This window comes from Monodelphis domestica, chromosome 1 (genome assembly GCF_027887165.1).
Source record: "Monodelphis domestica isolate mMonDom1 chromosome 1, mMonDom1.pri, whole genome shotgun sequence".
In the NCBI taxonomy this organism is placed as follows: Eukaryota; Metazoa; Chordata; class Mammalia; order Didelphimorphia; family Didelphidae; genus Monodelphis; species Monodelphis domestica.
Genome location: NC_077227.1, coordinates 388,599,490 through 388,615,046, shown reverse-complemented (window position 1 = coordinate 388,615,046; position 15,557 = coordinate 388,599,490). Strand labels below are relative to the sequence as shown.

The following is a 15,557-nucleotide window of genomic DNA, read 5'->3' as shown; positions in this document are numbered from 1 at the left end:
ATATACCTTCTTTTCAGGAGCACAAAGCACATATACAAAAATTGACCATATTCAAGAGTGTAAAAACTTCACAAGCAAACGCAGAAAAGAAGAAATAATAAATGCAACTTTTTCAGATCATAACACAACAAAAATTATAATCCACGAGGGGGAGATTCAAGGAAAGGCAAATTAAAAATTAATTGGAAACTAATCTAATTCTTCAAAATGGTGGGTCAAAGAATAAATCATAGAAATAATCACTGACTTCACTGAAGAGAATGCCAATGAGGAGACAACATAACAAAATGTATGGGATACAGTCGAAGTAGTACATTCACAGGGAATTTTATATGCCTAAATGCTTATAATCAATAAAATAGAGAAAAAGCACATTAATGAATTGGACATGAAACTTTAAAAAAAAAAACTAAAAAAAGGACAAATTAAAAATCCCCAATTAAAGACTAAATTGGAAATTAAACAAAATCAAAGGAAAAATCAATAACATTTAAAGTAAAAGAACTATTGAACTAATAAGATTAGGAACTTGTTCCATGAAAAAACACATAAAACAGATAAAACACATTGGTTAATTTGAATCAAATTACCAGTATCAAAAATAAGAAGGGCAATTTCACCTCTAATGAAGAGGAAATTAAAGCAATCAGGACCTATTTTGCCCAATTATATGACAATAAATCTGATAATCTAGGTGAAATGGATGAATATTTACAAAAACATAACTGCCTAGATAAACAAAAGAGGAAATAGAATACTTAAATAATCTCATCTCAGAAAAAGAAAATGAAAAGCCATCAATAAACTCCCTAAGAAAAATCATCTTAGTATTAAAGTCATCTGTGTGTGTGTGTGTGTATATATATATATATATATATATATATACACATATATATATATGTATGTTATTATCCCCATTACTAGATTCCATGAAGGCAAGAACCTATGTCATCAAAATATCTATCCTTAGCTATTTATGTAGATTTCTAAGAAGTATCAACCATACTACTGTACTTCAAAACCTGGGTCTAAATTACTCCCCAAATTTGTCTTTAAGGATCACAAACAAGGAAAATTAACCAATAGATTTTATCACTCTCTCATGAATATTCTACAGATAATAAGTATCAATTACTCTGCTTCTCTATAGCCCTATAGATTTTTTTAGCTACTGGCACACTTATTAACACCTCCACAAAGCAATAAAAAAAGGACAAAGTCAAAAACCAGACAATTTTTTTACCCAGTGGCAGTTCTGGTAAAAGACCCAAATCAAAAGACTTAAGAGTAGATTATTTTAATTTAGCATAAAACTTGTTTTGTTCTGGGCTGACAAAGTTTTTATTTAGAGAGAGGTGAGAGGAAAGGAGAAGAGAAGTAAATTGTATTAAAAAGACTCAGGGCAAGAATAGGACCAAAGTAACTGGGTTTCTCTCTTCTATTTATTCCAATTGTTTCTATATTCCAATGCCATTGGAATGTTGGTTCTTTCTGTGTTTCTAGAACAAAGCCTTTGCCTCACTTTGGCATATAGGTTACCTTTCTTTCCTTATTTTCTCAATTATTCATGAAAGGACTTTACCAACAAATTCAGGGGATTACATCCAAAAGGGGGGTGGGGGGGAGGTAGTATTTTGAACATGAAGTTGATCTAACCAAAATTGAAAAGCACAGCTTTATAAATAACTTGTCTTTTGACCTTTCCTTGCTATGTAGCCAACCATCATGTTCTATCTTAGAAGATAGTTAGATACAGGTTTCTTCTTAGCTACTCATGGCACAAATATCTTTCCCATTTTTAAGCCAGTGATCCTCTGAAATGCTCTCTTCCAAGGTCAGTGTTTATAGCCATCATTTGCTAGAATCAACTCACTGCCCCAGGTTCAAAGTGATGAGTCCTAAGAAGTGTTTACTCCAAAATCCATTCAAGTTTATAGGGCGTCTAAGTACTTTGCTATTTCATACTTCAAGAATGTGTGATTTCATCACTTTGAATACTCAATCAAAAAAATATTTTCCTAGGCACCTATGTGACAAGGCTAAGAGAATACACATACACACACACACACTGATCACAATGATCTTACATAATAATGGGGTCTTCTCATTAGATACAAATACATTAAAAATGCATTATCATAGAGAAATAATACATATACAAAACAGTGAAATACAAAATAGTTTAGAAGGGAATAAATCATCCATTTCTGAGATCAGGAAAGGTTGTGTAGGAGATAGGGCTTGAGCTGCATCTTAAAGGAAGAGAGGAACTCTGAATTGGAGATGAAGAGGAATAGAATGTAAATTCTAGAGGAACAGGAGATGGGCCAACCTGAAGGGCAAAGGAGATGAAATAGAGTAAGTAAAGAACAGAGAGGTCAGTTTGGCTGGATCTTTGAGTGTGGGAGTTATGTCCATTGAGGTTAGAAGGTAAGATTAGGAGCAGGTTCATTAGGGCTTTAAAAACCAAACAGGAATTTGTACTTTATCCTAGAGGTAACAGAAAGCTACTGTAGTTGGTAGAATAGAACCTGCACTTAAGGAAATTTACTTTGGCAACTGTGTAGGATACCCCAGAGTAGTGAGAGACTCGGGGAATGGAGATCAATTAGATGGCTACTGTAATAATCTAAATGAGAGGTGATAACAACCTGAACTACCCTTATATGTATGTGAGTAGAGAACGGGCCAGAAGTGAGATATATTTAAGATAGAAAAGGCAGAATTTGACAGATGATTACATGTGGAAGAGAATGTAAGAAGTCTAGAAAACATGTCAACATTATGATTCAGGGAACTTGCAATTCTTTTGAGAACTATTCATATCCTTCAATCACTCCTCTATTGGGAAATGGCTTTTGATATCATGTACACCTAACATTTTAATTCTCTTTTTGTCTTCAGCATCACAGATATTTAGATATTTGATACAAAGGTTTTTCCCTCATTCTACCATTTCTCTTACTCTAGTTATATTTTGTTCTTGCAAAAATGAAGCCTCTTCCTCTCCCTTACTATATATACATATATAAAAGACTCTTAGCTTCCATCCTAGAATCAATACTGTGTATTGGTTCCAAGGCAGATGAGAGGTAAGGGCTAGGCAATGGGGTTGTGACTTGCCTAAGGTCACACAGCTGGGAAGTATCTGAACCCAGATTTGAACCTAAGGCTTCCCATCTCTAAGTCTGGCTCTCAATCCACTGAGCCACCTAGATGCCCCCTAAAGCCTTTATTTTAACATGAAATGATTTTTTTTTTTTAAAGAGAGAAAGATTTGCCTTTGTTCCAGAAAGAAGCTTAGGGTCAGCAAAAGCATGGACCAATTTCTCAAAGGCAATCCAATCCACTATTCTCCCAAGAAATTCTGGGCCCATGTCATCTGCCACTTTCAGTGTCTATCCTAGATATATGTACTGATGAAAAAGTACTATTGATTGGTCACCCAATTACATATTACAGTCTGGACAAAAGGCATATTCTTTAATCATTTTTCCCCTATGTGGATATTTAGAGCTGATGCGAACAACACAATAGCATCCTTAAACAAGAGTACATGGAGGACCTTGCAAAACTATGAGGAACTCTCTTCATCTTGGACTCAGCATAGAACCTTCTCCATAATATTAAGGAATGTCTTTGTTGAGAATTGTACCCCTTAGAAGCAGTCAGATGGTATAATAGGTAAAATGTTGAGTTAGGAAAAAAAAGAGTTCAAATGCTATCTTATGTGACTCTGGGCAAGTCACTTAACCCGAGTCTCACAATTTCCTTATCTGAAAAACAAGGAAAATAAAAGTACTTAATGTGTAAAGCAAGCATTATAGAAATGTAATTATTATTAGAACTCTCTTGATATTACTATAGAGTCAAACAAAGCTATGTGATGTTAACATCTTTTCAAAGTATCCTTAAATGATGTCATGCATAGGGGAGACAATTCATTGGAAGAGAATCTTAAAGGCAACATTTTGCTCTAAATCAATTGTTTTTTATCGTCACTAAGCCACATATATGCTGGTGTCTAGTCTTCTCCACACTCTTCAAAGAATGTTATTATAAGGATTGGATCTACTATAAAATATCACTTGAAAAACTTCCCTGTTTCTAATGTCCTAATCAAGGGAGTCTTTAGTAAATATGAATAGTCTTATAAAATTTTTGTGTAGATAAAAAGAAGGGAAGAATAAAGGAACAAGCATTTCTGTGTCAGATACTGTGCTAAGCTCTTTACAGATATTATTTCATTTGATCCTCACAATAACTTTCTGAAGTAGGTGCAATTATGATCTTTTAACAGTTGAGAAAAATGAGGCAAAGGTTAAATGGTTTGCCCAAGGGTAAAACTATTATAGTGTAAGATGGAACTTGAACTCATGTATTCTCCATTTTAGCATTTTATCCACCATGCCATTTAGCCACCTCTATAGAAGATGTCAGTAGTTAGTAATACTGTCACTTTTTTTTTTTAACCCTTACCTTCCATCTTGGAGTCAATACTGTGTATTGGCTCCAAGGCAGAAGAGTGGTAAGGGTTAGGCAATGGGGGTTAAGTGACTTGCCCAGGGTCACACAGCTGGGAAGTGTCTGAGGCCAGATTTGAACCTAGGACCTCCCGTCTCTAGGTCTGACTCTCAATTCACTGAGCCACCAAGCTTCCCCCCCAACTTTTTTTTTTTGATGGCATATGGTTCAAAATTTTTTCTCACCTCTGGTATCCCTGCCTCTTTGTTTTGTCAAGATGATCCCTCAGTGACTTCAAAATGACCCAGAATGAACCAATATGTGCCTAGAACCACTTTTTCCATCTTGTGTTCTTCACTGTCATTTCCACTTCCTTAGGCAACAGAGAGATCAAGATACTAGCTTTTCAGATTTGGGTATCTTTACCCAATTTCTTTAAATTTTTTTCTTCTAACTGATTCTTGCTACTATGAGATTATACTGCCCATAATTTCTACCATACTTCTCTGTAAAATTTTACCAACAAGTTTATGTTCTAAAATGGAGAGTTGTTGCAACTGATGTTATTGTCTAATTATTCTATTTGACAAATCCAAGTGTTTGTTGGCTAAAATGGTATATCTCTTTTGATCTCCTGGATGTGACAACTGCTCTGTTTAAAATGTATGAGATTGCTATAATTGATGTTGATGACATTTCCTGCAATTGTTTCCCATTTTTAAGAATCAATGTATTTAAATAGATGATTGGAATTGCTTTCAATGAACCCCCTATCTTCTTTTTTTAGATCTCACTTTCCTCATCTGTAGAATGCAGAGATTGATTTTAGTTGACAAAAAAATTAAAAACAACAACCAATGTCAGTGGGGCTGTGGAGTAAATAAGCACATCATCAGTACACTGCTTGATACAATAGTGGTGTCTTTTTTGGAAAACACTATATATAAGGGGTTCATAATCTTTAATTTAGTGGTTGGTTCCATTAGAAAGAATGCAGTTTAAGAATGTTCTTGCACACACACACACACAAAAAAAAAATTTACAAAAGCTTTATTCATTAGGGCAAAAGTTATAACTATAAACACTTTATATTTCCAAAGATGAGGAAAGAGCAGGACAATTATGGCATGGGGACATACTAAAATATTGTTAAACCACAAGAAATTGCTATGAAAAATACAAAGAAACATGGTAAAATAACAGAATTGATGACTAGTGTCTATCATTCTTTATTTTCCTTAGCTACACTAGTGAAGAATAGACACACTAAAATACTTCAAGAACCATCTTGGTCATTTCATGAATATGAGACATGGGACAACCTCTACCAATGCAGATGAGTCAATTCCTCTCCAACCTGGTTAAGCTGGTCCTTGACAAATAGCAGGCTTGACCATGAAATCTTTCAAGCTTGGAAGGCTCTATGAGAGTTTATGCTCTCTGCTGGCCTAGTCTTCATTTATTTCTGGGCCACAATAAGGTAGAGCATGACACTAAGGAACAAAGACTACAGAACTAAGAGATACAGCTATGGAAATATAGTAATAACCATAAAATCCAAAAGAATATGGAAGAATGTAGAATGGGGAAAAAAACAAAGAGAATGCATTTTAAGGTTACATATATAACTAAGTAGTAACTTGCCAATTTCATACATGATCATTCTTAGTTTTGTTAGTTTAGATTTGTTTTTACTGATGGTTAATAAATTTGGAATAAAATTTTAAAAGAATAAACAAAGGTTTAGAATTCAATGAATTCTAAGGTCCTGTTCTCTAAAATGCTATACATGAATGAAAAAAGCCGCTATTAAGTGGTTACTATATACACTAAGTACTAGAGACAGTAGCTGCTCAAGAAGCTCACTCCCCTAAATTGATAATCTTAAAATTCTTTTCAAGACAAATTGCACATAATAGCATAGCAGCAAGCAATATTGGCTTACATTGCAGTTTCTTACTAAGAAACTTTTAAAATTTCCTTCCTGCCATCAATAGCAGGATTCCCAAGACTATTCCCCAAATCTTCTCCAATTACAGATTTAGGAGAGAATTCAAAATATTTTTGATACTTTTATCTAGTTCTAGAGCTTTGAGAATTTTGTCTACTTCATGACTGGAGTAGAGACATGGAGGATGAGAAACCAGTAAAAGGAAGGGAAGGATAAACTTTTGGTCCTTCCTGAACTTTTCTATTTTCTACCTGCCATTAAGAACAGGTTCCTAAGATTGCATTCCCAAATTCCAACTACTTAGGAATTTAAAATATTTTTCTCTATAAAATAATATTCTGTAGTAAGAAGCTCTTACTTCTCTAACCAAAACTTCTAAAAGTAATTTCATATCCATACATAAAGGGAAGTCAAAATGATTGAAAGTGGGGAAAACGATGGATTGGAAAAAGCTAAGCATTGATATCAAAATCTGTCCATTAGCTAGTTTTAAGAGTAGAATATGTACATTTAAACCTAGTGATTTTTCAAGGTCCCTAAACAAAATTTTCTTTCATTCTTTTGTCTCACCTCCTGGCCCCCCTCATCCTATACACCATGCCAGCGTTTTCATGACTATCCTAAGTGGTCTTCCTCCAAACACTCAGGTTTTACACTTCCTCAAATTTGAAGGATCCAAAACTACCTTTCCACTCCTTTTTAACTCCTGCTTACATAATGGCCTGGATCTTTGCTAGTTGTTAAGATTACAAAAGCATCATGGTATTATAGAGAGAATCAGATTTGAAAGCAAAGATCCTGGGTTCAAATCCCATAATCTCTTAATCCCTGCATCTGTATAATGAAGGGTCATAAATTCAGCTCTAAAACCTATTTTGTGAATAAATTTATTCACACTGAACTATGAGCAACTGGAAGGTCTAACCCTCTCTTCAAAACTATTTTCAGTTTTTTTGTCTTAAAAATTTTTATTTAATTAACTTAGAATTATGTTTCATGTTCTCTCTCCCCTTTTCCCACCCCTCTCCCATAGCCAAAGTGCAATTCCACTCGGTTTTTTACATGTGTCACTGATCAAGACCTATTTCCATATTATTAATATTTGCACTAGGGTGATCATTTAGAGTCTACATCCCTGATCATATACCCATCAACCCATGTGATCAAGTAGTTGTTTTTCTTCTGTGTTTCTATTCCCACAGTTCTTCCTCTACTATTTTCATTTTAAAGGAACAAACCCAAATAAATCTCTAATTGGTAGAATGTGCAAGAGGTCTGTGTCCCAGCCATATTGATTTCAGGATGATGCCCTTTTCCTCATCCTCAACTAAGGATGTTGCCACTGTTGCCACCTGGTATATTAATCAGATGCACAGTACTTATATGTGTACATACAAACTCAGAGTATTTCTAGGATTAGGCAATTTAGCAAAGGCATGTAGGACCACCCAAATTAGTATGCCTATCTCATACTGTTGATTAAAGACTATGGGATAGGTTTCAAATCTTAACTGAAGTACAAGCACTCTTAAATTCCATCTAGTACATAGGTTTTACTTTGCTTTCTGAAAATGCTCTAAGTTTTTATGTTTCTCATTTTCACTTAGACCTCAGAAACCTGACAAGGGCAAAATAATTTTTTGTCTCTGGCTTATCACACAGAAAGGATGCTTTGCTTTTCACAATGGGAAAACACAGCCTTCTCTGGCTAAGCCTATTGGCAGGATTGGCATTACTTTCAAGATGCCTTGGAAATAAGTGAATGAAAATTTAAAACATTAAGCACTTACCATGTACCAAGCACTAAGTCCTGGAGATACAAATACAAAATTGAGAAATCTCCTGCCCTCAAATAACTTACATTCTAATAGAGGAGACAATACATATAAAGGACTGGTGCCCAGAGAAGAGTATTTTTGGTCTAGGAAGTCAAAGGGATGATAAGCAGAAACATTGGATCACCAAATGATACTTTTTTTCCCCCTAGAAGCAATGGTAGTTCATTGGTAGTATTCCCACAGCAGGAGTAGGGGTAGGGAAACTAGATACAATATAGAAGAAAGTGAGAAGTAGGGAAGATAACTGAACCCCAGAATGGGAGTTCAATAACTGAAAGGGACTGTCTTTCAGGGTATGGTCTCTGGAGGGTCAGTGGTCAAAAAGCTGCAGTGGCTATGAAAATGCCAAGAAGATAGCTAGAGAAGACTACTAGAAACTATAGCCTGGTAGGTCTAGGGTCAGTTACAGTGAGCTATATGAGTTTATGCCCATTTATTTCACCAATGAGGACAACTAGATCCCAGAAGTTTGTCTAAGAACAGACACTAATCTGCATTCTGACCTTTACACCAAGATTCACACTCATTGGTTCCATTTAATTACTTACTTCCCAAAATCATTTAAGTTATTTACAACAGACTTTAGAAGCTTTCAGCAAGGAAAGAATAATTCTCTGGAAACTACAATCTTGCATCATAGGATTTTTGAATTAGAAAGAAGTCTAGAGCTCAATCTACTTCCTACCAAAGAAGAAAAAGATATATTATAGAATCACACAATGTTAAAGCTAGAGGTAACCTTAGAGATTATCTAGTCCAAACTCTCATTTCAAAAACAAAGTTCATAGGGGTTGAATAATTTACTCAAAAGAAGACAGCCAATTAACAGCAGTCTAAAATATATGCTCCCAGACAAAAATTCTAGTTCAGCATTCTTCCTCTACACTATCATCTGACTTGTTCTTCTAGAATTGGTGATAGTGATATAAACAAGCAATGGATGACAGAATATGGCCCTCTTATTATTGGTAATCTGTGAAGGTCCATGAGGTAGTAGATCCATAAAACTAGGTTCTCTAATATGTGTAGTTGAACAATCTACATTTTTAAAAGTATCATGTCAACTGACAAATCTACACACACACCTTACACCTTCTAGATATAATAGCTGACATCTATATAGTCCTTCAAGACTATAAATGCATTTTACATATTTGAGTTTCCTACCTATGAAATAGGTATTATAGATGAATAAACCAAGGTTGAGAATGCTTAAAAGAAATGGGGAATTTATAGGATGACAAGCATGCAGGATTGATTGCATGGGTTGCAAAATGCATTCTAAACGTTTTCAAATAAAGATAAGAGATCTGAACCCACGATACACTGCTTATTAAATATTCAAGTCAGGATTTGAATCTCAGTATATACTAACTCTATATTCACTGTGTTTTACATTACAGGTATCATACTATCTGACTGCAGTTTACCAAGATTTGCTTTCTCTAAACAAAAGTTCCATTAGTTGTTTGTTTGTTTGTTTTCAGGAACAAGTAATGATAAGTGAAGCAGAAGTCTCTATGACATGAAAAAAAATCTGAAAAACACTACACCAATAGCAGCAGAAACTCAACTATCCCATCTATTCCCCTCTGTGTATAAATAGGCCTCAGTTTGAAATGGACATTAAGAATTTATATTTCTTGAATTACCCTTTCTTCAGAGACTTAATCTTTAAAAATTATCCATTTGTTATTCAGTTGTGGTTTTTTTCAGTCATGTCCAACTCTCTATGGCTCCATTTGGGTTATTTTGGCAAAGATAATAGAAGGGATTGTCATTTCCCTCTCCAGTTCATTTTACAGGTGAGGAAACTGAGGCAAACTATATTAAATGACTTGCCTGGGGTCACACAGCTAGGAAGTGTCTGAGGCAAGTTTTGAACTCAAGAAGGTGATTCTTCCTGCCTCTAGGCCCAACACTCTACTGACTGTGCCACCAGATCCCCAAATATTACCCAGGCCTTAAACGAAATAATATATAGTGAGAATCTAGTCACAGCACATCTAAAAGAGAAAATGAGAGCTTTTATAATACATTCACAATACTAGCTTCACAGGGTAAAAGAAATGCATGTGAAGAGCTAGGAGATACTGAGGGCCACGAAGATCCTAATGCAAGAAAAAAGGTCACCTGTTTACAAGAATCAGAATCTGTTTCCCAACAAGCTGCTAACTCAACAACTAACCTTTAATTTATTATGCTTAATTCCATTAGAAATAAATAGTATTTTATTACTTTATTCAACCTTCTCAAATGCAACTCCATTGCACTTGGGACATTATACTGTAGAAAAGGCTTACAGGACTGGGTTAAACTGATAAATGTTTAATAACTAGTTCTTCAAGGAAAAAAGTACTACACGGCACATTTTCAAATTTAATCTGTATTAAGATTTTCTCCATCACTTTCTTAGGTCTAGTACAACAAAACAAATCAAGCCTTGGTTTACAGCATTTACTGATTTTGGTGGACTAAAAGGCTCTAGTACATATGAACTGGCTCCAGCACATTCAAACTACAGAATCAAAGACTTTTACAACTAGAAAGCCACATACTGGAACCCTGTCATAATTTTTCTACCTAGCAGTGCAAAATGGCACCATGTCAACTTTTCATTCCTTTTGACTTATTAATCATATCTCTGGAAGCTTTTTCTTTACTATGCCCCTTTAAAAATTACCTAAAATCCTACCTCCTTCAGAGCTTCCTTTCAAAGTCCAGTCTGTATTGTAAATTTGTTTCTCTTTGACCTCCTTGGGGTATGTGCCCAGTAGTAGGGTTGCTGTGTCAAAGGGTAAGAAAAGTTTAGTCACCTTTCTTGCACAATTCTCAATTAATATCCAAAATAGCTGGACCATTTCATAGTTCAACCAACAGTGAATTAGTGTACTTGTCATTCCACAACCCTTTATTTCCATTTTATTTTATCTTTACCAATTTGCACCAGTTGAAAAGAAACATCAAGATTGTTTTAATTTATATTTTTAAAAATTATTTGAAGAATGTTATCATGTAATTAATTGTTACACTAAAGTTTTTGGGGAAATGTGTTCACAATTTTCATTTTTTCTTTTTTAATCTTTGTAAAAAGAAATAATTTGCTGGGTAGGGATATGTTCAGAAATGAAGGTGATGTTAAGAAAAATAACAAGCTTTGTCAATTTTTAAGTTTATGTTCTTTGACCATTTTATCTACTGAGGAATGGCTTTCAACATATATTTGGATCAACTATCAATATATCTTGAATATCAGCTTTTTTTTTTCAGTTCCACATTAGTTTTAAAGTCATTAATGCCAACATTTAGGAAAATCAAATAGACCTAAACCTTAGAATCAAAGGATTTGGAGCTATAAGGGGTCTAAGATTTATCCAGTCTATTCTTATCATTTTGCAGATGTGGAAAATGAGATAAGTAGAAAAGTATAATACTTGTCCAAACACACTAGTAATAAGAAACAGAGATGGGATTAGAAATCAGATTATCTGACACCAAATTCATTGTTCTTTTCCACTATGCCATACTATTTTTGACTGCCAAGATCTGTTTGGTTGATATTAAAACATTTCTCATTATATATGTTTATGTATGTGTACATAATATATACATTATATGATTTCTGCCTCTCTCCCTCAATGATTGTCAAAGATGCCAGTCAAAAATTCCCTCAATGTTCATTCTAAAACACTATATTTTCTCTAAGCTACTAGTCAATCTATTAACAGCAGTTGACAGTTTTAAGTGTAGTTTAAAAAGAAATAAGGGAAAATTACTCAAAAAAGGGGCTGCTGTCAATAGGCTTCAATTGGAAAGTTGGAGAGAAAAGAACAGGTGTTCTGGGAAGAACACTGAATTTGGAATCCGAAGACTTGCAAAACACCACTTATTTATAACTGTGTGCCTTTGAATAAGTCATTAAAACTCTTTAAACTTTCAAATGCTTCATCTAAAGTTAGTTAACAAGCATTTATTTAAGCACCTGTGTGCCAGGCATAGTGCTAGGAGCTGGGGATACAAATACAAAAATGAAACAGTTCCTGTCCTCAAGGAGCCTAAATTCTACTAGATTAAATATAATATATGTACAGTTTGCAAACAGAAATTTTGTAAAGAGGGCTACTGGTTGCAAGGGGTTTCACAAAGGGTTTCATGTAGGATATGACACTTAAGCTGACCTTTGAAGGAAGATTTGGATTCTAAATGGAGGAGGAAGTGTATTGCAAGAATGGGAGAGCCTATAGAAAGGTATGATGACAAGAGATGGAATGTTATGCATGAAGAATAGCAAGCAGGTCTCTGTGGGAGTTGTGTTGTAAGACTGGAAAGGTAGGTTAGGGCTTTAAAAAACAAAGAGCAATTTGTATATGGTCCTAGAAGCAAGGGACCACTACTACAGCTTTTTGAGAAGGGGAAGGACAACTGGAGTTTTATAGCTATCACTGGGGCAACTCTATGGAGAATGGGTTAAAGAAGATAGAGTGAGACAAATTAAGAGACTATACTATAATAGACCAGGCAAAAGATACCAAAGATCTGAAGTAGGGTAGCATTTGTGGGATTAGAAATAAAGGGATAGGGGTAGCTGGGTATCTCAGTGGGTAGAGAGCTAGGCCTGGAGACAGGAGGTCTTAGATTCAAATTTTACCTCAGATACTTCCTACCTGTGTGACCCTGGACAAGTCACAACTCCAATTGCATATCTCTTACTGCTCTTCTGCGTTGGAATCAATACTCAGTATCAATTCTAAGACAAAGTAAGGGTTTCCAAAAAAAAAAAAAGAAAGAAAAAAGAAAAAGAAAGGGGAAAGATATGAGATGTTGCAGAGGAAGAATCAATTAAGATAAGAATAACTATGAAGAGTGAACTAATTTTAAGATGATTTACAAAATAATGGGTTTGGACTAGATGAGCTCTAAGGGTTCTCATCAACTGTAAATACTAAGATTCTAAATATAATGACTGGTCCCTAGAACACATTCAAATATTTAACGAACACTATCAAATTAAATAAAAATATATGTAATTAGTAATTGCATTTCCTTGTTTTATATAAACATGTATATTTATAATTTAGAAAGTTTTGTAGCATAAGAATATACAGGTATGTTTTTGTGATTAAATGACAATATAGTGCTGGAATTATTGCTATTAAAACTGGACAACAGCCTCTTGAACTCAACACCTATCACAATATTACTTATGTTGGAAAATTAATTTTATTTCTATTATAATTTCAAGGAACATAATTTTTCCTAAGTGTAATGACTTGTTCTAATTGTACTGTGCAAAGAAATACAAATGACATATAATACTTTAACAAAAAGGAAACATTCATCAGGGTTTACCCAAGATACACCAATTTTTTGGTACTATAATGGCAATGTAATTGATTTATTTTTCACAATATAGTTTTAGAAGGATATGCAAATCATATACTGAAATGGTACCTTCAATGGAAGGAATTCAGCAATTAGGTGCTGAACCAGTATATCTTGACTTGAAACCTACAAAGCTGATAACTAGCATCATTAATTTCCAAACCCCAGGCTTTTTCTCAGATTAGATAAAGATTTCTAAGTAAACAAATTATAATATTTTTTCAAGGGACTTTTTCTCATGTGTTTTGGATTAATCTAAAAAAAAATCAAAATTTTAAATTATCATTTTTACTTTCACATGAAAAAGGGGTCATGGAAGAGAAAGATTTTTGTGATGATTCAGATGATGTTATACACCACACCTGAAAATTAGTTTCCGATTCCTACAGAAAAAGTATGAGAAAATAGCACTTGATGGAGATATTTTATGATTGATCTTAAAAATAAAAAACTGGTTTAAATAGAAGGTGAGAAATCTAAAAGGCCTAAAATATTTTGCTTTCTCAAAATATCAAAATTATACAAAATGATAAAAAAAATAAGTTGGTTCTCCTATTATGTGAGGAATGAAGTTATGTTACACCTAAATCTTGCTTTACATTTCCAAACACATTCTACCCGCTAGAAAAAAAATGCTTCATGTCCCAATAAAGATAAGATAGAACAGAAACTGGTGAATCTGATCATGACCATGAACTATGGTGATTCCAACTAAGTTCATTCTATACTAAAGCTACTATTCAACTCTGTATCTATGTACAACTTTTAAACTGATTTAGGCATTCTTTGACAGCAGAAAGACTCCTGCAAACTGAATAGGTTTCCTACCTTCCTCGGTCCCCTGCATACCCAAGCTTCCAAAGTATCACATTATGATTCACAGATAAAAAGAATTTAAAATAACTTACAGCATTTTAAAGGGCTTAATACCTTGGATGTTACCTCTCCATGAGAAGACTAAATTCAAGTTGGATGGTTTACCAAAGTTAAAGCAAGAAATAGCACTCTGAAGTTAGTGACTTCAGACCAATCCACAGCTGAGACCAGGTGACCATTGTTTGCTAATTTTTTCCTTCAGTAAGCTATGTCGTCAATTTTCCCCATTCGGGCATACATACAACGCTTACTAAATTTTAAGCAAATTACATTTAGATTTATATGCTCATATTTCTGTTAAGGATAAATAACATTTAATTTTACGAACAAAAACTACTTACCAAATCTAAAAACTCGGCTGAGCTACATTAGAAGACCCTCGGTTACACAAATCTTACCCACCATTTCATTCAAAAATATGACATTTTAGAAATTAATACATTTATTAAGAGTTAATCCTTTAGGTAAATTTCACAGTTTCTATTCCTCTAACCTGGCAGTAATTAAGATTTAGGAAGAAAATGTGTACCAGCTTTAGAAAAAGATTCTAAACTCAAAGAACACCATTCATTCCCCGGCTCTCAAGATTCTCAGCTCAGAGTTAAACAACGACCTTGTCACAAACCCCCATAGAAACCCACCCTGTTCCTCTTGTGTTAATATGAATAATGTCAGGGCACTGGAAACATTGTAGGTATGACTAGCTGCCACTCGCTGGATGGTCAGTAGAAAAACAAACCTTTCGTTATAGGTCCACGGAGGGGGGATAACTAGCAGGTAGAAATTCAGGATATAAACTAGAGGCGGCACCACCAAGAAGTTAGGGTTGACAACACTAGATCAAATACTTGGGGGGGGAGGGGAATGTCACTAAGTCGTGAGGTGAAGGGGGAGAAGAAAAGCAACAAATAGGGGAATGGGCAAAATAAGAAAAGATGAAAGGGAGACAAGGAAAGAAGGGAAAGAGAAGGAAGGAGAGGAGAGAAATGGAGGGAAAGAGGAAGGGAAGAAGTAGAAGAAAAGAGGGTGCTATAGAAGCAAGGGAG

The 15,557-nt window shown here is 34.5% G+C and overlaps 1 protein-coding gene across 7 annotated transcripts in view; it reads right to left on the bottom strand.

Moving 5' to 3' along the window:
- Positions 1-15,557, bottom strand: part of FAF2 (Fas associated factor family member 2) — an 82,253-nt gene that overhangs the window by 63,188 nt on the left and 3,508 nt on the right. Inside the window, exon 1 of one of the 7 annotated variants that reach the window (XM_007474111.3) lies at positions 14,544-14,680. The exons of 3 other annotated variants lie outside the window; for them this stretch is intronic. The gene's annotated coding sequence lies outside the window, so the exon portion shown is untranslated. Of the gene's footprint in view, positions 1-10,948; positions 11,168-14,543; positions 14,681-15,557 lie in introns of those variants that run through there. 3 more of the 7 variants (XM_007474113.2, XM_007474110.3, XM_056811636.1) reach the window with 3 other exon arrangements.